Source organism: Equus asinus, unplaced genomic scaffold, assembly GCF_041296235.1.
Source record: "Equus asinus isolate D_3611 breed Donkey unplaced genomic scaffold, EquAss-T2T_v2 contig_1, whole genome shotgun sequence".
NCBI classification, from domain to species: Eukaryota; Metazoa; Chordata; class Mammalia; order Perissodactyla; family Equidae; genus Equus; species Equus asinus.
In genome coordinates this window covers 627,548-653,194 of record NW_027224738.1, presented here as the reverse complement: position 1 = coordinate 653,194, position 25,647 = coordinate 627,548, and the positions used below count along the sequence as shown (strand labels likewise).

Below are 25,647 nucleotides of genomic sequence, written 5' to 3'. Positions count from 1 at the left end.
TTGATTTACACTTAATCAAGGCTTCCCCAACTGTAATTTTTGAAAGTAACTGTTTCTCATAAAATTGAGTGATTTAATTTTTTTCCATCCTCCATTTTATTTGCTACAAGATTTGGTGACATATAAACTTGAATGAGGAAGAGTTAGTGGCTCAGATCAAAGTGGTCTTTCTTTGAGCAAATTAAATCAGAACTTATCCCTACCTCGTAAATGCAGCAACTTAACGATCATATGCTGTAACTCTGTAAAATGACATTACTTGATGAGCAAAAATAGCGGGCCAATGTGATTGAGAATAATGACCTCCCTGGGAAGAATAGCGCTTACTTCATCAGAAGCCAGGTACACGCAGAGCAGGGCTATTTCTTCTGCGGTTGCAAATCTTCCCGTCCTCTGTCTCTTCAGGAAGTCGCTCCGTGCCTGTGACCAGACACCACACCAGACATCAGTGGTGTGAGCTAAAGTATGAACTCACTGGCAGCTCCTTCAGGAGGCAAACCAAGAGAGATCTACAGAGGCCACTGGCCTGCTGCCTCGATTATTCACGCATGATACATGAGAGTATCATTAATATTATTAACTGTGGGCCACGCAGGACTATGGTGACTCCTACGCTGCTCAAACTATTTGTGTTATACTAAAACCTACAGACACTGTGACAGATCAGGAAGTTAATCTTAAAGTAGAGGGTTTTTAAATTTTTCTGAAAATGTGGTGAAATATACATAATATAAAATTTATCATCTTAACCATTTTTAAGTGTACAGTTCAGTAGCATGAAGTGCATTCACACTGTTGTGCAACCAATCTCCAGAAGTCTCTTCATCTTGCAAAGCTGAAACTCTATGCCTACTAAACACTAACTCCCCAGGCCCCTCCCCCAGGCCCGGCTACTACCCTTCTACTTTCTGTCTCTATGCATTTGTCTACTCTGCGTAAGGAAGAGGGCATTTTTTTTAACTAAAAGATTTAAACACATTTAAAATAGGAGACATACCTCTTCAGGGTTTGGTCTGGCTTGTATTCTTTCTTGCAGAGATGGGGTATCAACGGTTCCTAAATCAAAGGGTGACATTCAGCTTGGTTACTTACTTAGACTGAAAAAGAAATTGGCAACTCAACTTTAAACTTCCTTTCCGTAGGATACAGGTACCAGAGAAATCCTGTCCATAACTTGGAACAGCAATTTCACCTCTTCTGCCTGCCCTTTTATTTCATAGGCTTATAACTTCTTTAACAGCATTTCCATGATTTTTAAAAGCACAGACTACAATTCACTATGACACTAGGCAGGGACTCTGAGTGAAACACCAGCATTTTAGTCGCATTACACTGACATGATACTTTATGGACTGTATGCAGTTTTACAGGTATTATCTCAGTAATCCTCACAACAACCCTGAGGGCTAGGTAATATCACACAATTCTTTACCAGTACAAGGACCCACATTGTCTCAATGATCTCAAAACCATTCTTTGCTGTCACGTTCACTCTGAATCCTCAGGGACAGCTCCATGCTTGTCACAGTCCTTGGTTCTAAATTTTCCTCATTATCTTGCCAGTTTTCATTGGCTTCAAATTCCTATTTTAACATTGTTTCATGTTTTTCATTGAAAAATATAATTTACAATATTTTACTTAAAAAAAGAAAAATAAGAATGACACTAAAATTTTTACAACCCCACTTAGTTCACCTTCCTACAGAGCAAGTTCCCCAGACTTTTTTTGTTAACGTATGTAACCTGTAAATTCTCAGGAAGCCTCTTTCTGACTGACAGTACTCCAGGAGGCCACACGGTCTTCCTACGGTCACGGAAAATGATCTGCAGTCATCCTTCAGGTCCATCTTTAGAGCGGGCTCCTCACAGCACTGCAGATTTGAGGTCTGCTCAGAAATAATTCCTTAAATTTATGACCATTTGCCATTTCTCTGGAGAGGCTGGGAAGCTTCAAAATTTGCACTTTCTGACACTTTTCTGTCTAAGAACCCTTTCTTTAGCTTCTTTCTCCTCTCACATTTTACTCGGAGGGGCGGCACTCTCCCCACTCTGGGATGAAATTGCCTTCGCTACATTGCCTGGTTCATTAGAAACATTTTATACCTTCCATGTCACTGCAGCCAATAGTGCTGATAAAATTTCTGAAACCACATAACAAAGACCCCCTTGTATCCAGTTTCAGACAACATTTTTTTTTTTAAAGATTTTATTTTTTTCCTTATTCCTCCCCAAAGCCCCCCGGTACATAGTTGTATATTCTTCGTTGTGGGTCCTTCTAGTTGTGGTATGTGGGACGCTGCCTCAGCGTGGTCTGATGAGCAGTGCCATGTCCGTGCCCAGGATTCGAACCAACGAAACACTGGGCCGCCTGCAGCGGAGCTCGCGAACTTAACCACTCGGCCACGGGGCCAGCCCCTCAGACAACATTTTGCTTACTTCTCTCATCAACAGCCTCCTTAAAGTCCAAAATTTCACCAGCAGTGTGCTCAAGATGCCTTGAGCTTCTCTAACACTCTCCTCAAAATCCTTACAGCTTCTACAGCTTCCTCCCACTGAGGAAAATGAGCGTCACATCTTACATGTGGCCAGTATGAATGGCCATTAAATGAGAGCTGTGGATCAAGCCTATGCCTTCTGCTTCATTCCACTGTCACCTGACTCTGCTGTGTCCATGGCACAGGCTGACACACCATGCTACTGTCTACCCAAGTCGTGCTGACCAGCTGTGACTCTACAGCCATCAGCACCATCCCACACACACTCATTCCCCATCATGTTTCCTTCTGGGACTGGCTCAGTGAGTCACAGCTAGTTCCTTGTCCCAGAGAATTTGATAACATATTTTCCAATCTTCTGAAAAGGCTAGCTGCTAAAACAATCACATTTTCCAAATCATTTTGCCATTTATTCCACCGGGTAAATGGTACCAAGAACAGCTAGGCTCAGGTATCACCAGTTTGTATGTTAAAACCAAGTGAAACTGTCTCTTCTGTATCCTCCTGTTTCTTAGTGTTACCGATGTTTACCTTTTTAGTCCAAGAAAAATTATACACAACACCTCCATAAGGGGAATGCTGTAGCTTGAAAGTGACAAGAAATTTTCACATATTGAGGTATATGGGGTAGCTATTTTGGTTTAAAACTGATTTGGCTTGAACTAAAGACACCTGACTTATAGCCTATCAAACATCTGCCTTAACCATTAAAGAGGGCATTATGCATTATCTCAAAGTAAAAGAAGGCACTCTTTGAAGATAAGGATGCACACTTCCCCTCCTGTGCCCACCAGTATCAGAACTCTTTAAAGATAAGTTCCCCTTCCTGACATCAGGGTCATGTTGACCTGCTTGCTAATTTGCAACTGAGTATCTCTCTGAAACTTTGATGAATATGTATCCTGGGTGTGTTTTATGGATGTTCTGTGTTCTAAAAAGGTATAAAACTGTACTGAAAACCATGCCTCTCTGGAACGCTTTCTTCCTTTGTAGAGACTGCCTGATTCAAGTAAAACGCACCTTATCTTTCTTATCTATAAAATGGTTATTGGTTATTCTGTGTCAACAAAAGGTATATAGTCGTCTTCCCTCTTTAATAAATCAGTGGTTTTCAACCTGAGGGGAGACCAGGCTGGATTACATCAGAATCTCCTGTGGGGCTGTCCAGCCTATTCCCCGTCAACTCCCCCCCAGATCCTAGCATACCCTCCAGGTCGTGAAAGGTCCCACAGGGAACTGCAATGCTTCCCCTCCTCAATCCCCACACCAGCTGTGAACTACTGAGAAAAACCTGGATCCTGGATGTTCATTTCATTTCTTTCCAGAGAGGAAGTTAGTAATTCTTCTTAGGTAGCCTATATTCATTTTGGTCAGTGGAACCAGGTGAAAGGGCATATCTAATTAATAGACACACCTACAGATATTAAGAAAATGAGAAGTCATTCCTAAGAAATAGGTTATTGAATGCTTTAGTTTGGACATATTGAATGTCCTTGCTACTAATAAGTTCTGCTTTTCTCCTTTCTTTTATGAGCGGTCAGCACATTTGGGTGAAGAGCCAAACAGTAAATATTCTTGGTGTTAAGAACCATTTGTTTTCAACTCTGCTGTTGTAGGATGAAAGCAGTCATTGCCAATACAAGAAGCAAACTGGGTGTGGATGTGTTCCAATAAAACTATATTTACAAAATAGGCGGTGGGCTGGATTTGGCCTGCAGGCCATAGTTTGCTGACTCACTTTGTATAGCATCAAGGAAGGTATTAATCCCTCCTTTTTATCCCTGGGCCAACCCAGGTGATTTCCACGGCAGAGCCCCTGTGTTCTGGGAGGCTCCTCTTACTTTCTTCCGCTGTCCTGTGAGCATGGGCTACTTTTCATCTTCCCCCCGACACAGTCATCCCTGGTCTGCTTCCAAAACAGTAAGCCCTGGTGACTCATGTCTCTTAACCCAGTGGTTTAGAATTGCCGCCACGTGCATGAGCAGCATGTAAACTGTTTGCCTCAGTGGCTTATTCCTGATGACTTAGGATCTCTCTCCCAACTGACTGTTAGACTGTTACCTTAACAGGATGGGACTCTTTCCCTTTTGAACTTGTCCCAATGACAGGCCACAGTAACAGGTAGTAAACAAGCTTATGGAGATCTCTCTCACAGTGGCAAGTGGGATGTCACAAAGGACAATTTCATAGCCCTGTGGAGCCTAACTCACCTGGACACACACAGTTGCACCTGATCCCCTGCTGGATGAAGTCTGCAGCCACGGACTTTGTGAGGCCAATCACGGCTGCCTTGGTTGTGCTGTAGACACATCTGTTCACAACTCCTGAGGATGAAGAGAAGGTTCGACAAGTGAAGGAATGAAAAACACAGTCTCCTCTAGAAAGGGAACACAAATTAGTGTCCCCAGTAACCAGTGTCATGCTTCCTCTCACCCCACTGTTTTTTAAAAATTGATATCAGGTTTTCTCCCTTAATAGGGTGAGTTTCTGAATTTAGGAAAATAGTATCATTATCGGCACAACTCAACTGAGACTCAGGTGTTGAGATGCTGCACTTAAATGACAAGTGGTTTTAGTTTTTCATCATCAGCTGGGAGAAACCTTAGGCAGATTCCAAAAGAAAATTTGGAGTGACATCGGCATCATGGTGGAGTGAGCTGTTCCCTTTGTCTCTCCCTCTTCGAACTACAACTAAATGGTCATTCATTGATCAGCAGAAGATACCCACACAGCACCTCAGGATGCCTGAGAGACCTGCGCAGCTATACATTTGAAGGGGGATGGACTACCCCTGGAGAGGTGGTGGAGATAGGTGAGTACTCTTCTGGTCCCCCAGCAGACCTGTACACGCATGCAGCTGCTCTCCCAGCTGGAGGCCCATAGTACTGCTGCAGCCCCAAGGGTGGGAGCGTGCCTCGGCGTGACCACAGGAACAGGTGATGGCAGCCCTGAGCCCCCACACGATCGCTTTCTCGTCTGGTGGGAGAGCCCAGAGCCACTGCAGTCCCAGGGAATGGCTAGGCTCAGACCCAGTGGGGAGGCCCTGCCCACAAAGCACTAATGGCTGGTGTGACCTAGGAGCAGATGGCAGTGGAGCTGTGCACCCAGGCAAACAAATTCCCAGCTGCCTTGAATGCCCATAGTACCACTGCAGCCCCAAGGGGTGGACTGCAACTCAGTGGGACTGTGGGAGCAGGCAGCAGCCCTGAGCTCCTGCATAATCGCTTTCTTGTCTGGTGGGAGAGCCCACAGGGCCTCTGCAGTCCCAACAAGTGGCCCAGGCTCGGACAAGCAGGGCTGACAGGGATCACGGTGGGCTCAGATTACACAGGTGCTGCCCCCTCTCCAGTGGTGGCAGGTGGAATGTATGACCAGATACTATCAGTATGCAAATGCACAAATCCACCCCATTGAATGGTATGAAGTATATTAATACTCCTGACCAGAAGGAAAAAGACAAATACTCAGAAAGCAATCCTGAAGGCACAGAAGTCTACAATCTAAATGACAGAGAATTCAAAATGGCCATCATAAAAAACTCAATAAGTTATGAGAACTCAGAAAGACCGTTCAATGAAATCAGGAACAAAATTAATGAACGGAGAGAATTCTTCACAAAAGAGATTGAAACTATAAAGAAAAAAACGATCAGAAATGTTGGAGATGAAAACACAATAAATGAGATAAAGAAAAATTTGGAGACCTTGAATGACAGAGCTGATATTACGGAGGATAAAATTAGCAATTTAGTGAACAGAAATACAGGTATTCCAGAGGGAGAAGAGAAGGAGAATGGAGCACAAAACTTGTTCAAAGAAATAATAGCTGAAAACTTCCCAACCCTGGGGAAAGAGCTGGAATTAGAAGTAAAAGAAGCTAAGAGAACTCCTAATTGCATCAATGTAAAAAGACTTTCTCCAAGGCATGGATTAGTAAAACTGGCAAAACTTAATGGCACGGAAAAAATACTAAGGACAGTAAAGCAGAAGAAAATCACCTACAAAGGAAACCCCACCAGGCTTTAATTGGATTTCTCAGCAGAAACCTTACAGGCTAGGAGAGACTGGAATGATATATTAAAAATTCTGAAAGACAAAAACTCTAAGCCAAGAATACTCTATCCAGCAAACATATCCTTCAGATATCATGGAGAAATAAAATCTTTCCCAGATAAACAAAAGCTCAGGGAGTTCATTGCCACAAGGCCCCCTACAAGATTTGATCAAGAAGGCCTTCATACCTGAAAAGAAGAAGAAAGGGTTTACACAGCCTTCAGCAAGGAGATAAACAGGCAGACAAAATCAGAAAACTGCAACTCTTTATCAGAACAGATTAGCATAACATTAAAGATGAAGGGAAGGAAAATATCAAGAATAAATATAGTCTCATCATTTTAACCACAAACTCACAATACAAAATGGAACAAGTTGTGACAACAATAATGCAGAAGGCGAAGGGGAAAGGGATGGAAACTGCTTAGTCAAAAGAGATAAGAGTCTATCAGAAATGGACTATCTCATCTATGAGATCTTGTACACAAAGTGCAGGTTAACCACTAAAAAAATCACAACTGAGACACAAATGATAAATAAGCAGAAAACTGAGAAAACCATCATAGAGAGCCACCAAACTGAATCATCCGTCTGAAATACACGGGATAAGAAAAAGGGAAATACAGAACAACTGGGAAACAAGTGATAAAATGGCAGCATTAAGCCCTCATATATCAGTAATCACTCTAAATGCAAATGGATTAAATTCCCCAATCAAAAGACATAGAATAGCTGGATGAATTAGAAAACAAGACCCAACAATATGCTGCCTCCAGGAAACACGTCTCAGTTCTAAAGACAAACAAGCTTAGAGTAAAAGGATGGAAGACAATACTCCAAACCAATGGCAAACAAAAGAAAGCAGGTGTTGCCATATTTACAGCAGACAAAGTAGACTTCAAGATAAAAAAGACAATGAGATGGGGCCAGCCTGGTAATGTAGTGGTTAAGTTCACATGCTCTGATTTGGAGGCCTAGGGTTCATGGGTTCAGATCTTGGGCGTGGACCTACACATTGCCCATCAAGCCATGATATGGTGGCATCCCATATACAAAAGAGGAAGACTGGCATGGACATTAGCTCAGGGCCAATCTTCCTCACCCAAAAAAAAAAAAAGGCAATGGGAGACAAAGAAGGGCAGTATATAACAACAAAAGGGACACTCCACCAAAAGGATTTAACACATATGTGTATGTAACCCAGGAGCACCAAAGTACATAAAGCACCTATTAACTGACCTAAAAGGAGACATTAACAGCAACACAGTAATAGCAGGTGATGTTAACACCCCACTTTCATCAATGGATAGACCATCCAGAGAGAAGCTCAACAAGGAAATAGTGGAACTAAATGAATTACAGACCAGACAGACTTAATAGATATATATAGAACACTCCACCCAAAAGCCAGCAGAATACACATTCTTCTCAGGTGCACGTGGAACATTCTCAAAGAAGGACCACATGTTGGGAAATAAGGCAAGCCTCAATAAATTTAAGAAGATCGAAATCATATCAAGCATCTTTTCCAACCATAATACTATAAAACTAGAAATCAACTACAAGAAAAAAGCTGGGAAAGAGATAAACATGCAGAGACTAAACAACAACCTACTGAGCAACCAATGGATCATTGAAGAAATTAAAGGAGAAATCAAAAAACAACTGGAGACAAATAAAAATGAAAATACACGATACCAACTCACATGGAATGCAGCAAAAGTGGTCCTGAGAGGGAAATTCATGGCAATATAGGCCCACCTTAACCAATAAGAAAAATCTCAAATAAGCAATCAAATTACGCCTAACAGAATTAGAAAAAGAAGAACAAAAAAGGCCCAAAGTCAGCAAAAGGAGGGAAATAATAAAAATTAGAGCAGAAATAAATGAATTGAAACCAAAAAAACAGTAGACAGGATCAATGAAACTAAGACCTAGTTCTTTGAGAAGAAAAACAAAATTGACAAACCCTTGGCCAGACTCACTAATTTAAAAAAAAGAGAGAAGGCTCAAATAAAATTAGAAGTGAAAGAGGAGAAATTACAATGGATACCACAGAAATACAAAGAATTATAAGAGAATACTATGAAAAACCATATGCCAACAAATTGGACAATCTGGAAGAAATGGATAAATTCTTAGACTCATACAACCTCCCAAACTGAACCAAGAAGAAACAGAGAATCTGAATATACCAATCACAAGTAAAGAGATTGAAACAGTAATCAAAAGTCTTCCAAAAAATAAAAGTCCAGGACCAGATGGCTTCTCTGGAGAATTCTACCAAACACTCAAAGAAGATTTAATACCTATCCTTCTCAAACTATTCCAAAAAATTGAAGATGATGAAATACTTCCTAACACATTTTATGAGGCCAATATCACCCTGATCCCAAAGCCAGACAAAGACAACACAAAGAAGGAAAATTACAGGCCAATATTGCTGATGAACATAGACGAAGAATCCTCAACAAAACATTGGTAAACCAAATACAGCATCACATTAAAAGGATAATACAACATGATCAAGTGGGATTTATTCCAGGGATGCAGGGATGGTTCAACACCTGCAAATCAATCAATATGATACAAAATGAGGAATAAAAACCACATGATCATCTCAAGAGATGCAGAGAAAGCATTTAACTAGAGCCAACATCCATTTATGATAAAAACTCTCAATAAAATGGGTAGTGAAGGAAAGTACCTCAACATAATAAAGGCCATATATGACAAACCCACAGCCAACATCATACTCAATGGGGAAAAACTGAAAGACATTCCTCTGAGAACAGGAACGAGACAATGGTGCCCACTCTCACCACTCTTATTCCACGTAGTCCTGGAGGTTTTGGCCAGAGCAATTAGGCAAGAGAAAGAAAGAAAAGGAATCCAAATTGGCAAGGAAGAAGTCAAACTCTTGCTGTTTTCAGATGATATGATTTTATATATATAAAACCCTAAAGAATCCATAGGAAAACTATTAGAAACAAGCAACAACTACAGCAAAGTTGCAGGGTACAAAGTCAGCTTACAAAAGTCAGTTGCATTTCTATACTCTAATAACAAACTAACAGAAAGAGAACTTAAGAATACAATCCCATATACAATCCCAACAAAAAGAATAAAATATCTAGGAATAAATTTAACCAAGGAGGTGAAAGACTTACACAATGAAAACTTTAAGACGTTAAATGAAAGAAATTGATGATGACATAAAGAAATGGAAAGATATTCCAGGCTCATGGACTGGAAGAATAAACATAGTTAAAACTTGCATACTACCTAAAGCAACCTACAGATTCAATGCAATCCCAATCAGAATCCCAATGATGTGGAAATAGAACAAAGAATCCTAAAATTTACATGGGGCAACAAAAGGCCCCGAATAGCCAAAACAATCTTGAGAAAAAAGAATGAAGCTGGACACATCACAATCCCTGACTTCAAAATATACTACAAAGCTGTAGTAATCAAAACAACATGGTACTGGTACAAGAACAAGCACACAGATCAATGGAACAGCACTGAAAGCCCAGAAATAAACCCACACATCTACGGACAGTTAATCTTCGACAAAGGAGGCAAGAACATACAATGGAGAACGGAAAGTCTCTTCAATAAATGGTGCTGGGAAAACTGGACAGAAATATGCAAAAGAATGAAGTTAGACCATTATCTTTTGCCACACACAAAAATTAACTCAAAACAGATTAAAGACTTGAAGCTAAGATGTGAAACCATAAAACTCCCAGAAGAAAATATAAGCAGTACACTCTTGGATATCAGTCTTAGCAGTATCTTTTCGAATACCATTTTTACTTGGACAAGGGAAACAAAAGAAAAAAATAAACAAATGGGACTTCATTGGACTAAAGAGCTTCTGCAAGGCAAAGGAAACCAGGAACAAAACAAAAAGACAACCCACCAACTGAGAGAAAATATTTGCAAATCATAAATCCAACAAGGTGTTAATTTCCAAAATAGACAAAGAACTCATACATCTCAACAACAAACAAGCTGATCCAAAAATGGGCAGAGGACACGAACAGACATTTTTCCAAAGAAGATATATAGATGGCCAACAGGCACATGAAAAGATGTTCAACATCACTAATTATTAGGGAAATGCAAATCAAAAATACAATGAGATATCACCTTTTACCTGTTAAAATGGCTATAATTACCAAGAGAAAAACCAAAAAATGTTGCAGAGGATGTGGAGAAAAGGGAAGCCTCATCCACTGCTGGTGGGAATGCAAACTGGTGTAGCCACCATGGAAAACAGTATGGAGATTCCTCAGAAAGTTAAAAATAGAAATAACCATACCACCCACCTATTCCACTACTGAGTATTTATCCAAAGATCATGAAAACATGAATGTGTAAAGATATATGCACCCCTATGTTCACTGCAGCATTATTCACAATAGCCAAGATGTGGAAGCAACCCAAGAGTCCACCGACTGATGAATGGATAAAGATGTGGTATATATACAACGGAATACTACTCAGCCATAAAAAAGACAAAATTGTCCCATTCACCACAACATGGATGGACCTGGAGGGTAATATGCTAAGCAAAATAGGCCAGATAGAGAAAGACAAACACCATATGATTTCACTCATATGTGGAAGAAAAACTAACACATGGACAAAGAAAACAGTTTAGTGGTTACCAGGGGGAAGGGGGTTAGGGTGTGGGCACAAGGGGTGAAGAGGCACCATTTATAAGGTGCACAGAGTTCATTGACCTCCCCACCTTCCAAGGATACTGGGCCTGGGCCCTACACAAAGGAATGTGTCTGGGCTCAGGGCCACTTCGGCCCTGACTCTAAGGCACAAGTTACAAAGAATGAGTCCTGTGTCATGTTCCTTGTCTGGGCTGGCCACCCTGACGGGCACCTGACAGGACTTTAGAAACATCCTATCCATGGGAACGAAAAAGATAGAAGCACCCCATCTGTGGGAACAAGAAGAAATAACTCAAAATATCCAAATGTCTAAAACCCTGAGTCAGAACCCAGAGAAACCTTAGGGTAAAAGGGAGTCACAGGCATAGAACAATTGGGAGTCTCACTGAGGAAAGGACACCTTGCCTCAGACCCGGACAATCGGCACTCCCACCCGCCGTACAAACTATTGGGACTTCCCCAGCTGATTGTGGTGTGGATGTTGTAAGTACCGATTTGTTGTTCTCCCTTATGCCCACTCCTTGTTCTGTTTCCCTTTATCCAAAACCTTTGATTGCTGAAACAACCAAATAGCCTTGGCGGTGCCTGTCATTCCTTGCCCTTTGCGGCTGCGGGCAACATATGGTGACTGAAAAATAATAATGCACAACTGAAACTTCACAGTGTTATAAACTATTATGACCTCAATAAAATAAAAAAGATAAAAAAAGAAAACTGGCGCAGTGGTTAAGTTTGCACGTTCTGCTTTGGCAGCCTGGGGTTCGCCGGTTTGGATCCCGGGTGCGGACACAGCACCGCTTATCAAGCCATGCTGTGGCAGGTGTCCCACATATAAAGTAGAGGAAGATGGACATGGATGTTAGCTCAGGGCCAGCTTTCCTCAGCAAAAAGAGGAGGATTGGCGGCAGATGTTAGCTGAGGGCTAATCTTCCTCAAAAAAAAAAAAAAGAAAGAAAAGAAAAGAAAATTAGGGTAAAGCAAAGCAAAACAAAAGACCAAGAAGCTTAGGCATTTCTTTGCATTTCTCTCTCATGCAGGCTTAATGTGTGTATCCTCGCAAAGAGAAGGAATGTTCTCTCAGCAGTGGCTATTTCTTTTTTTGTTTTTTTTTTGTAACAGAGCTTTGTATGAAGTGCTGTGACAATACGGGAAGTAACTCTGCCTGTGGGCTTGGGGGGGTGCTTCACAAAGACAGTTGATCTGGGCCCTAAACGAGAAGTCAAGTTGAAGGGCCAGGATTGCAGTGCAAGATGGAGATAAGGGCACAGTCTGGCACACATGGATTTTCAAGTTTAAAATGAAATAGCTGGGGCCAGCCTGGTGGCTCAGTGGTTAAGTGCGCGTGTTCCGCTTTAGTGGAACTATCACATGGTGGAAGACGTGTGTTTGCCTGAGCCTCTCCCCACTCCCCGTTTTGGACTGTGAACTCTCTGGGGGCAGGGGCACACAGTAGGTGTTCAATACATTTTTGATTAATCAAATGAATAAATGTTTCCTTCTCCCACTTTGATCTCCACTGCCATATCCATTAGAAGAACTAAACGGGAGAGCACAAAAAACAAACTTTCATTTAATGTCACTGGATCACATGTAAGGTGAAAGGACTGGTAGACAAGGAACTTAATACTAATTTTAAAAGAGCAGTTTTGAAGTTATGGGTAAGTTTTATCATATCTGCTATGCTTGTTTCCAAAACCCTTAGCTTGTGAAGATTATGAGTATGTTCATCACAACCCCCAGAGGAAAACAGACTTACCTTTGATGCTGGAAGCCACAGAGGACATGTTGATAATATTGCCAGATTTGTGAGCATCTGCCAAAATAAAACAAATAATAAAAAAAAATGCCACTCTGCAGGCTAAAAATACTACCTCTTTAAAAGATCTGCATTTACTCTGGGTTTGCAGAACCATCTTATTAGCTGTTAACATGAAGTACTATTAAGCAGTCTTAACAACCTCCTCATCACTGCTGGGAACTGATGGCAGAGTACACTCTCACTGGCAAGAACATCTCCCAGGGGGATTACCACCTTCCCTGTCACAAGAGTATCAGCAAGACCGAGGATGAACTCTAAGCCAGTGCAAATGAATGTTCATATTTACTGTGTTCCTGATGTTAGAAAACTCTTACTCCAGTGAACACATTATTTGATGAATACCTACAGTGGCTGGGTATTGTGTAGGTCCAGGAGATTCAAAGATAAGTGACACAGTCCCTGCCTATGGAGAGCTGCCAGTCTGACTGGGTGGCTGACATAATCAGCATCCAGAGACAGCATGGGCCTTCACAGAGAACAGGTGGTGGGTGGTAGGAAGGGGCCAATCCACTGTTGGACACTCAGAGGAGGGCTCCTAGGAGGAAATATATGGGTCGATTTTTGAAAACTAGAGTATTAGTGTAACCGTGGGCCCTCCAGGACCAGTTCAACTGACCCCGTCTTACCAACAGAGTAATAAGAGTGGGTTTTCAGGAACTGAGAGTCCCCCCTTGTCCAGTTCAGGCCAGGTAAGACCACCATTCCATCAAGTGGGCCTGCGCAAATGCCTGTTAAGTAATCTTTTTGACATCAAAGGGCTGAAAACTCCACCCTCAGATCATGCCAACATCACCATTCTGTGAATATGCGTCCTATGAAGAGCCATGGAGCTGACTGCACTTGCACAGATCATCACTCACCTCATTTCTCACCTCCAAGTATCCGTCTCCACCCTTCAGACCACCCTGCCCTTCATCCCATAAATTTTGCCCCAAGTCCTTGATCAGGGAGACAGATCTGAGAGAATACGCCTCCTGTCTCTTTGCAGATCAAGCTAGCAATAAAGCTTTTTTCTTTCCCCAAATCTGATGCTGTAATTAATTGTTTTTTTTCTACGTGCATTGGGTAGGAGAACCCCATTTTTGTGGAGTAACAGTCAGAAAAACAAAAGAGAAGCGTGTTTTAAGGAATGAGAACCATAGGTATAAAGGTTCTATTATGGAACTGGGGGGAAGGGATGGGTCTGGCTGGAAGGCAGGCCCTGGGAGGAAAGAGGCCTTAGAGGCCAACAGGGACTAAATTTAGGAATTTGGGATTTCCCCTGAAGATAAGGCAGGCCTTAGTGCAGAGGAGGAGCGGTATGTCTAGATCCGGGGATTACAGGTTCCTCTGGCAGCCTATGCTGGAGACGACTGGAAGCTGCAGTAGTGGTTCGGGAAAGGAGTGGTAAAAGCAGACACAGCAGGCAGAGCTCAGTCCATGGCCACATGCACTGATGGCAGCCTCCTGTCAAGGGCAGTGTTTCCTAAAAATACGTCCTGCAGGATTTCCCCACTCAATTGTGAACTTTGAGAGAGGAGGGTCTGGGGCTGTGTTGTCCTCCTAGACAAGGGGCACAGTAGGCGGTCAATACGTTTTGATGAATTAAGATCTCCTGAGGTGCTAGTTTAAAGTGCAGATTACTGGGCCCTGCCCCAGACCTAAAAGAATATATAATGAAACAGGCTGCTATGACTTAAAAAATGTTTTGTTTTCAATGAACTTACACTTTATTAATTATAACATATACGTATGTTTTCAAGATAATATTATGTACATGCAAGGGCATGGGTACTCATAAACGTTTTGGAGGAAGAAGCAAGAGGTTGAGAGAATGGGCCTAATGGGCACTAACTTTTCATGGAAGTCAGAGGCTGGGAGGATGACTATAGAGAACAAGGGGAGATGGTGGCCACGAGAGAGTGGGGAAGAGTTCAAATAACTGCCAGGAGGAAAAGGGAGAATATCAACTAGAGAACAGAGGAAGGAAAACCAGGATATACTCTATCATGAAAATCAAGTGAAGTTTCTAAAAGAGCAGAGTCTTGAGAGGCAGTGTAAAGGGTCTAGAGAAAAAAGTCACTTCCGTTGGGGTGAGTTTCTCCAGTAGCTTTCAGACAGAGGCAGGAATGGAGACGGTGAATGATCGAATGGATCAGGGATGAGGCTGCCAAGATTATACATCTCTTTATGGTCATCTTCCTACTTTCCGTTTTGATACTTAGCTACCAATCATACTAAAAGCAGAGAGTCTGAAACCAGCCTATGGCATGGTGCTGGAGACAGCGAAGGACACCGGGAGAGGCTGAGGTGACCCACCAAGTCAAGGAAGATGGAGGGGAGAATATATTTAACTCAACTTGTGTGTCTATAAAATAAAGAGAATCATAATGAAATGGGGTCCTCATAAAAAACACTAGGAAAATTAGTAGAGTAGAATGGTGTTGAAAACTAAGCCTTAAAATTATTCTTTCTTATCCATTTTAGCAAATAACCCATTTTACTTTATTGTTCCAGTTTTATTGAAATATAATTAACATACATAATCCATTTTTAATACATACAGCCCAACTTAATATATAAAAATGGGCTATTAAGTGAGTTCAGTCTCCAATCTTCTGAAATGCAATAATCTCTCAGGCAAACTAGAATTTCACGCCTAGAGATGCTACTGCTGCCCCAACACTGGTACCATACATTCGGCTGGGCCTGTCTGCTGATTCTCCAGCCCAAAGTCCTTGCCTCCCTCCATGCTGCCTTCCTACCCCCAGCTCAGAACCTGCTGTCCCGTGTGATGCTCCCTCTGCCTGCCAAGCAGCAGCCCTCTGTGGCCCATAAAGTGGAGTGTCTGTACATAGTAAGGCCACATAGGACTGATCTTCCAGAAGCTCAGGCAGGGCTACAAAGGTCTCTAAAGATCTCCTCTAGCTGTATCTAGTCAGTCCCACTCTGACTCAGCTCTTCTGTCCCCATCAACCAGAACTCAGCTCCTAAACTTGGCAGACCTTGGCTCCTTGGGTCTTCAGTGATTCCATGCCTGACCCCAACCTGGACTGATAACCTAGATTCACTTACTCATTCAACCAACATTTGCTAAGCACTTCCGTGTGCTAGGGACTCTTCTACAATACAGCAAAGGAGGAAAAATCCCCAAACATCCAAGCCCTCCCCAGATCCTTGCCGTAATGGATCTTCTTTTCTAGTGGACCTTGGATTCTGCACTGACCTCTTACAGAATCTTCAATTTGTCCTCTGCCTTTTGACCGATCTTTCAGTCTTGGAATGTCTATCCATGAACAGAAATTTCCTACAAGTGTTCCTATATTTTGACCACCTGACCTTGCAGATCTGCTTGGACTCCAAATCCTGGCTTCCTCTGGAAAGTTCTAACTGGGTATATGTGTGTCATGGTTAACGAACACAAGAGGATCCTAGACAATTACTGCTGGAAGGGATTGTGTAATCTATCACCCTCATTTTAAACAGAAGAAACATGGGGCTGGCCCTGCGGTTGAGTGGTTAAGTTTGCGTACTCCGCTTCGGTGGCCCAGGCTTTTGCTGGTTTGAATCCTGGGTGTGGACATGGCACTGCTCATCAAGTCACACTGAGGTGGCATCCCACATGCCACAACTAGAAGGACCCACAACTAAAAGTACACAACTATGTACCAGGGGGCTTTGAGGAGAAAAAGTAAAAATAAAATCTTAGAAAAAAAAAAGTAAATAAATAAATAGAAGAAACAGATGCTGAGAGAGCCTAAGTACCATCTCCTAGGGCACCTGGCGAATTAGGGGCAGAGCTCAGGCTGTGCCGAAGGTTTTTTGACACCAGAGTCTGACCTTGGGGTCAGGTTGGTTAGGGTCACCTTAACAAGTGGCACTGACTCCTTTTGATTCCCCATCCCACTGGTTAATATTTTGGGGGATTTTTTTCTTTTCGTTTTTTACAAACGAGTGTCATTGTTTCATATGGATTATTGTTAAGGTGCTTTAAATCACAGGCAAACTCACTAATTTGCAAGTTATTGTTCGATATTTTAAAAGTTAACACTTACAAGTGTAAATTTCAGCTCCACTGTGCCTCACACCTACGTTCCTCACTGATACTCGTGAAGCACTGCAGACACGAACAAGCTCATTTTACAAATGAGTCTCACACGTCTCACCAGCTGTGACGGACGCTCTCCCCTTTTACCACAGCCTCTGCTTCTCCCCAAATCCTGTGTTAAGGACCAGCCTTCAAAAAATGCATCCAAGTTCCAAATAACAGATTTTCATCACCTCCAGATAGGTAAAAAAGGCAATTTATATTTTTAAAAAATTTGCTAGTTCAACAATCTGTGGGCCCACCCAAAGATCCCTTCTAGGCACTAAACAAATAGATTAAAAACAAATTCCTTTGTTACTAAGTCAATTTCTCTAACTTTCCTTTTAGCATTCATCTGCATCCTTCTTGACGTTAGGTTGAATGTTCAGAGCAAAGTATCAGTCCTGCTGCGCCATTAAAAAGCTCTTCTCCTGTCCCGCACAGGGCAGCATTCAGTACTCCAGTCATCTCATCCAGCAGGGATGGATGGAAAGAATGGCTCTTCTGCATTTCACTAGGATTTAATTTACAACCTTGAACTGAGCTGGTTCTGTACACAGTCAACCCGTCCATTGTCTGAGCCCGTGCTGTCTGCTACTGCTGGCTTACAAGCTCATTTGAAGTCAACATTTTTCATATTTACACCTGTCTCCCCTAGAGCACCTGGTGTGGTGCTTTGTATCAAAAGGTACTTAAAGCTTATTTGTATAACAAAATGAAAAACATTGATGAGCTGTGTGAAGGCTGGAGAATTCAAGGGTGGCAGACTCAGGAGGAATACTCTCTCTTCAGCACATGCTGTCTCTCACCTCTCTGGAACTTCAGTGGCTCAGCTAAAGACAGGAGAGTAAGGAGGGTACTCAAGGTACAGAAAAGCAGTGGGGTACATCCATCCTGAGAGCGTGTGCCTAATCTTAGCTCTAACCACTTGCTAGTTATGTGATTTGGGCAAGTTACTTAACCTCCTAGTTTCTTTCTCTGTACAGTGAATGGGACAAAGTAGTACCTACCTCATCGGATTGTTCTGGTCCCACAGGCCTCCTGCTGTCCCTCTCCCTGGAAGCTTCTCCCCAAACACCTGAATGGTTAGCTCCGTTGCTCCATTCAGCCTCTATGAAAATCTCACCTTATCAGTGAGGCCCTCTGGGACCTCTCTAATAACTGAGCTTTTTTTCTCTTCATAGTACTTATAACTACCTCACATGTTATATGTTTATTTGATTACATATTATCCTGTCTCACCTCTCCAAAATGGAAGTTCCCTGACAGAAGGGACTTTGTTTAGTTCTCTGATTTGTCTTCTGCACCTAGAATGGAGCCTGGCATGTAGAAAGTGCTTAATAAATATTCTTTGAATGGATGAACTGGAAGGTCAGACGAATTAATTTATACTAAATGCCTTGGTATTTATGTTCACTACATGTTAGTCATTACGTTAACTACCATTACTCTTCAGCACATGTGAGGATTCTTTCTGGATGCCCAGGATGGAGACCTGGAGACTAACGTGGTGGTCATCCTGGTGGTGGTCACCTTACTTTAGGAAGAAAGGCCTTGATCATCAGGTACATGCTGCGGACGTTAAGATTCATTGAGAAGTCCCAGTCTTTCTCCTCACAGTCCAGGATGGTTCCATGATGAACAAAACTGGAAGAGTAATTAAACAATGGGGAAAAATTATCATTAAAAACGATTTCTATTCCACTTCCTTTTCATTTTTATTTTCATTTATTGACTTAGACCATTGTCCCTTCCCTAACCAAGACTTTTAACAATTCAAACATAGTATCACTTGGTACATTAGGTAAGTAAGTGTCTCAACAACTTAAGGTAAAAAATTTGTTATTTGAAAACAAGATCCTTCTTTTAAAAGAAGGCGGCAAGTGTCTGGAGCCCCCAAACATAAGAAGCTCTATACCAAATGCACAGGAAATATCAACGCCATTACAAACAACTGAGGACACTTGCCCCAGTGGACTCTGATTTCAAGAGCAGCAGTGCCCTCAGGTGGCAAGAACTTATCATTCTCAAGGGAAATCAAAGTTGCAGGGAAAACAAGTATCTCACCATCTCAGGGCAGCAAAGTAATATCGCTACTGTACAGTTCTGACATACTGAGTAAACAAAGCAGAACAAAAGAAAACCCTCAAAATAGCCTTTGCTATTTTCCAAGTCACATTTCCTCAAGGAAGCTTTATAACAATGGGGTCCTAATTGATTTCACTGTCCCCTGGACCAAGATTATGTAATTACTTATAAAATATTGTCAGTTGTGATTCCCATGTACCACTGTACTTCCAGTTCAATCAAATGACAGCAAGAACCACATGCTATATTTCTATATCCCTTACTTTGCTGAAAATTTAATAGATGCTCAAAAAATAATTTTGCTAGTTGATTTTTTCATGGTTCTGAATATATTCTTCTATGAAAGATGAGCAGATTATTTATAAAATAGATAATCATAAATTGTTGCTTTAATTTCCATACATTGTAACACATGATAAACTATGAATAGACAGACTTTTTTCATACTGAAACATGATTAGGAAGAATCATAAAAATACATAAGAAGGCTCTAGGATTTTTCTATCAATGCCACAGTATAAACGTTAACACCACACAAGAAAAGTGGAACATCAGACTCTATCTACTTAGTCCTGCGTAAGCCTCAACTGTCCTCATCTCTACTGTCATGCCTGAAAAGGGAGAGTGAGCACAAGCACTAGCTGCTCCACATGGGGCTGCTCCAGCTCCAGTCTCTCATCCTTCAAGCATGGTTCAGCAAGTTTGGTACTACTCTATCAAGTTCAATTAAGCCATTCTCTTTGTGCTGTATATAAAGCAACAGAGTGAAACTTCTTTTGCTGGGATTAATTGTCCTAATAAGAAATGCTGCGCTTGGGAGGTAGAAAGAACTTGCCAGAATGTTGTGCCAACAAATGGGGAACATTCGCATTTCAATAAACTGAGTACTCAGTTTTTGGCAGATATACTTTGCCTTAAAGACACTCCTGGAAAACAGTTTTTAATTTTATTTTATAAGTCTTAGTGGAACATCAGTGACAAGTCCACTGGTGTGAGCCTGTCCCCAGCCTTAGGTAGATCAACAGCGTTGGATTGGTAGCAGTTGTCTTGAGTATCCTTAAGTGCCTTTAGGCCCCAAGCACATGTCAACTTCTATGGCTGTTTTACTTGCTGAATCTTACTTGTAACAAAAATTCTGTCCAAAATCCAGCTTTATTTCCTAAGGAATATATTAGGGTTCACAAAGAATAATTTGGCCATATTATCAAATTTCTTTTAATAAAAGACATAGAAAACTTTCTGTGAGGAGAATGAAATTAAAAAGTTATGAATTACCCAGCAACATTAAAGAGAATGTCAACTCTCTCAATTTCATTGGCAAACTCATCAATTTGTTTTTTTTTTTGTGACATCCAGGACTCCAGTCTGAATACCTGAAACATAAAACAAGGGAAACTATTTACTTATACCCATAAAAAATGTTTAGTCTTGTAGATGTAGCTGCTTTGAAGTACAAAGATTACAGTATCTGTCCATTTTGCCTTCATAGGATTGTTGACCATTGGTAGGGTCTTAAGAATCTTAAGAATCTCATTAATAAAAATCTTAAAATCCTCCCCATCCTGAACTCCCAATAACACACCTCTCTTTCCCTCCCTTTCTCTTCACTCTCTAAATTGAATACTAAAGGCCTTTTCTGAGAAAAGACTTTACAGTGAAGTATGATCTATATTAGATGCTTCTCAGTGAGCCAGCAGTAATAACAGAGCGCAGGCTTGCTCTTTCCCCAGAGGTGAGTCACTGCCCCAGGAACACTGAATCCTATCTGAGTGAGGGGTAGGGAAGGGCAGGGCAGTGAGACAGGAGACTGTTTCCATTTGTGCACTTTACCTTCATGTCAATTCCATTATTTATTGGAAACAACTTTGTCAGTCAAGGGTATAATCACTTATTTCTGCACTAAATTGCAAGGAGAAGAAATGAGGGGCCAGGAGAAGGGATGAAACACTTGAAAGCTAGACATGAGAGATCCAGCATTGGATCTCAGAGACACACTGTAATAGTTAGTAAAAAACCCCAAACATTCTCTAATAAAAGAAAGTCACTATTTTAATGTTTTTAAAAAAAATATGGTTTATTATTCTTTTATAGATATAGAAAGAAAAGATTATAAACATAGAAAAGGAGAGAAAGGGGAGAAAGTTTTGGGAGGACTTTCTTCCCTTAGTACTTTTTCAGTACAACAGCGTTTTTCTGACTTGGAGTTAAAATTCCCTATTATTAAAATTAAATAATTTTCCAATAATAAATAAACAATCCAATAATTAAAATAGCATAGTCTAATTCCGTTCATGAATTCAATGTGCTAATTTGCATTTGATTATATAACCTGTTCTATTTTGCTGGAAGAATTAACTTTCAAATGAGCTGTCTGTTCTGATTTCTTTCAGAGGAACTCTAGTTGAAGTCCTTTGATGCTGGAGTTGAGTTCAGTGTGGTGCAGTAAGGGGTGATACACAGCGAAATAATTTGCATACTCTCTTAGGGTTTCTGATCATATGTGACTTTAGGGCTGAGCTGTCTCCAATATGGTAGCCACCAGGCACATGTGGCTACTAAGCACTTGAAATGCAGCTAGTCAGAACTGAAATGCGCTGTAAGTGTACAACACACGTGAATTTAAAAGATTTAGTATGAAAAAAGAATGTAAAATATTCCATAAATTTTTTTTATATTGAGTATGTTAAAATGGTATTTTAGATATATTTAGTTAAATAAAATACATTACTAAAATTAATTTTCATCTGTTTCTTTTTACTTTTTAAATGTAGCCACAGGAAATTTAAATCACACACGTGGTTCACATCATTTTCCTACTGGACAGCACTGTGCTGAGTAGGGCACAGAAGTGAAAGTTGTCATTAAAAGTTAACGCAACAACTGTTAAATTTCACATACAACTTTGTAATTAGGTACTGAATCCTTCAACATGCTGGATAAAAAAAATTTTAAGTATACAACTTTTATATATTTAAGTATACAGATTTTTGTCTGTAGGTTCACAGAATATAGATTTGATATCAAAGAATCAGGCTCTAAGAAGAAGGCCGGTGGAGCTGACCAGCCAAGTAATTTTCTTTCAGCAGACGAGTACTGTTTTTTATAATACCTTATGGACTCTGAATCCCAAGTTCAAGCTGCTGAGTTGCTTACCCGGGTACTTTTCCAGTTCTTGAAGTTTGGACTCATTGATATCTGTGGCTATGACTTGGGCACCTTCTCTTGCAAAAGCCTGGAAGACAACACACAAATGAATCCTTTGTTTACTTGGTTAAGCTGCTCTCATGAATAGAAAATCCTTTAGCCTTTTCTCCCTTTATCTTATTTTCATTGTTTTCCTTATTCATGGGTGGAATTTCAAACTATCTAGTCTCGCTTCGCCCTTCCCTTTGTTATTTTTATCATTAATTAGTACAACATGACATACATTGTGCTTGTCATCTGACTTTGTCCCTTTTAGTAACATCAAATACAATAGTGTTTTTAAAAAACTAGGATTCTGTTATTAACACCTCTCAAAATACTACTATTCTGTGATTTGATAGCCTTTATTCCATTTCTGAGGTGACTAAACCCCAAATAATGAAAAAAATGGGTTATTTCAACACTTTTCCTCCTAAGAGTATACTAGTGTTTTCACAAATATCAAACTATATCCTACCGTTACAGTTAAGCTGCATTATTAGCTCAGGTGAGGAATATAATGTGCAAGAAGCTGCTATAAATTACAAGGTAAAGGTAACGGTAACCTGATAGTCTTAGAACTCTGGAGTCCTATGTCTGAACTGACATGATTTCAGAGGGCTATGCACTCCTTTAGGCCCCCTGTAATATATTTATTACAGTGCAGAGAAACTGAGGCAAAGAAATAAGTTCTCAGAGTCAAAAGTTATGAGATGTCACATAATAAATATGTGAGGTAAGCCTTGCTTCATCCGCCTGGGATCAGGAGTAGCAACTTTTATTTTTGTAACTTAAGACAACAGAAGCACAAAAGCCAATAAAAAAAAGTAGAGCAGAATTAAACAGCCATGGGATCTGTCCACGTGATTCAACACCTCCAAAGGCAGGAAGCAAACAGAGATAGTAACTTACTATGGCAGTGGCCCGGCCGATCCCCTGAGCAGCAGCTGTCAGGACGATGACCTTCCCATCAAGTCGACCCATAACGGAACCTGCGGTTTAATCTACAGACACGTGTATTTAATGGCATGCACTGTAGACATGGTCCTATGCAGTAACATCTAGAATGAATGGTTCAATGTACTCCTTTAAGAACCTGAAGATGGCACCTCAGCACAAATATTCCCACCATGAGAATTCTCCAAGAGCGCCCACTCTAGATACCTAGCTTTGTACATCAAAACCATTTGGCACAGCCCACTCAACTGATACTCAGTAAGAGACAGACATTGGACTTGACCCACCTTTCGGTTTTTTGAGAACCCAATGCTGATCCAGAAGGGGTGGAGTCCTCCCCTCCCCATCCTCCCCGCTGTGCCCGCACGCACTGCTATGCCACTGGGCATGTCCTTCCTGCTTTCTGTCCTGTAAACTTCCGTTGGGTTTGCACCATCAATCATTTCTAGTTTGTTTATTTATATTCTTATTTTTGCAGGGGAAGATTCGCCCTAAGCTAACATTGAACCAGGAGGCTGAAGTGGAGTGCACCAAACTTTAACCACTAAGCCATCAGGGCTGGCTCTCATCTGTGGTTTTTCCTTGTCCCTTGGAAAGATTTCACCATCGGCCTCAGAAAGTCACTGAACAAAAGAACCGGAAAATCAAATCATGTCCAATACCCCCATTTTACAGATGAGGAAACTGATGTGGCCTGGTCCAGGTGAGAGAGACAGACGAAACGCAGGCCTCCCCATAACGCTGCCGATCCTCTTCTCAAGCTTAAGCCGGCGGGAGTTAACGCTTTAACAGCCACAGTCAGTCACTTCTGACAGGCAGGACTGAGACACTGTGACCGGGGGAAAGGTGGCATGCATCAGGTCTGACCAGTGCCGACTGCAGGGCGCGCGGAACGGCTAGTGCTGAGGTCGGGGTGGCGAGGAGTCAAACGATGATCAAATGAGGTGGTCTTCAAGGAGCCAGGCTCTCTCCCCCATCCTGCTGTTCTCAACGTGTGCCTCTGACCTCGCGCCAAGTCACAACATGGCTGCTATGTCCCAAGGCACCATATCCGCATCCGCGCCAAAAAACACCAAGGGAAGGAGCAAAAGCCAAAGGTCTTTCTACCCAAGAAGGAAGGCCTGCTCAGAACCCCGGTCCACGTTTCACCCGCCAGCCCTAGCAGCCGCGGGGGCCGGCATGTGGGGGCGCCGTCTTCCCCCCTCAGGATGGGAAAGGCAGGGAAACGAGCTGGGAGGGCGTTGAGCGAACGCACTCAAGCAGCACGCGCGCACACACACCGCGCCCGAGAAGGCGCAGGCGGCTTCTCCGGCCTGGGCCCCTAAGCCCTTTCCTCCCGAGCCCCACTCCGTGCTCCTCAGCCAGGCGCGGCTCCGCCCGCCGGGGGCGCTCACGCGGGCAGGCGTCAGGCAAGCGGGGGCGGGGGGCGTCAGGAAGGCGTGGGCGGACGCGCGGGGGGGGTGTCAGGCAGGCGGGGGCGGGCGCGCCAGGGGGGCGGGGCGGGGGGGCGTCAGGCAGGCGGGGGCGGGCGCGCCCGGGGGGGGGCGGGGCGGGGTGGGGGTGGGGGGGCGTCGGGCAGGCGGGGGCGGGCGCGCCGGGGGGCGTCAGGCAGGCGGGGGCGGGCGCGCCGGGGGAGGCGGGGCGCGGGGCGAAGGCCCGAGGTGTGGCCCGGTCTCGCGCGCTCCTTCCCGCGTCCCAGCCGGCGTCGCACCCGGGTCTCCCACCAGCCGGCCCAGCGGGCCTCGTGTCGCCCGGACCCCTGCCGTCCAGCCCTCGGCCGCCCGGGGCCCGCGGCGTCCACGCGCGGACAGGAGGCGGGCGTTCCAGGGGGTGCCCCGCCGTCCCCGCCCCTGCCCTGGCGCTCGCTCCCTCTGCTCCCAGCGCTGCCCCGAGCTGCCGGCGCCCGACTCCGGGACCAGCTCGCCGCTGCCCGAGGCGCTCCGACCGCGGCCGCCCTCGCCAGCCACCAAGAAGCCCAGCCACTCTGAGGCAACGAAATTTTCACTGGTTTTCCCCCTTCTTACACGAGAGGTTCATACTCACTTTAAACTTGGGGAGAGTTGAGATATTTTCAATATGTACTTTAGGAATGAGAGACTCCAGGAACCTTTACCCACCCCCAGTCCTGAGCGTGCGGATCAAACGCTGTGACTTGAGCCCGTGCGCCCCGCGGCTCTGGGCGCCGGGCTCCGGGCGGCCTCCCCGCCTTTCTGGGCCCGGAGTTTGGAGCCGAAGGTTTACTGTTAGGTCAACTGCACTGCCACGCTAAAACAGAGTTTTTGGGAAAATGAGT

At 42.8% G+C, this 25,647-nt stretch overlaps 1 pseudogene; it reads right to left on the bottom strand.

Moving 5' to 3' along the window:
* Window positions 1–72: 72 nt before the first annotated feature.
* LOC139042825 (dehydrogenase/reductase SDR family member 6-like) lies at window positions 73–24,742 on the bottom strand (annotated as a pseudogene).
* Between the last annotated feature and the right edge of the window lie 905 nt (window positions 24,743–25,647).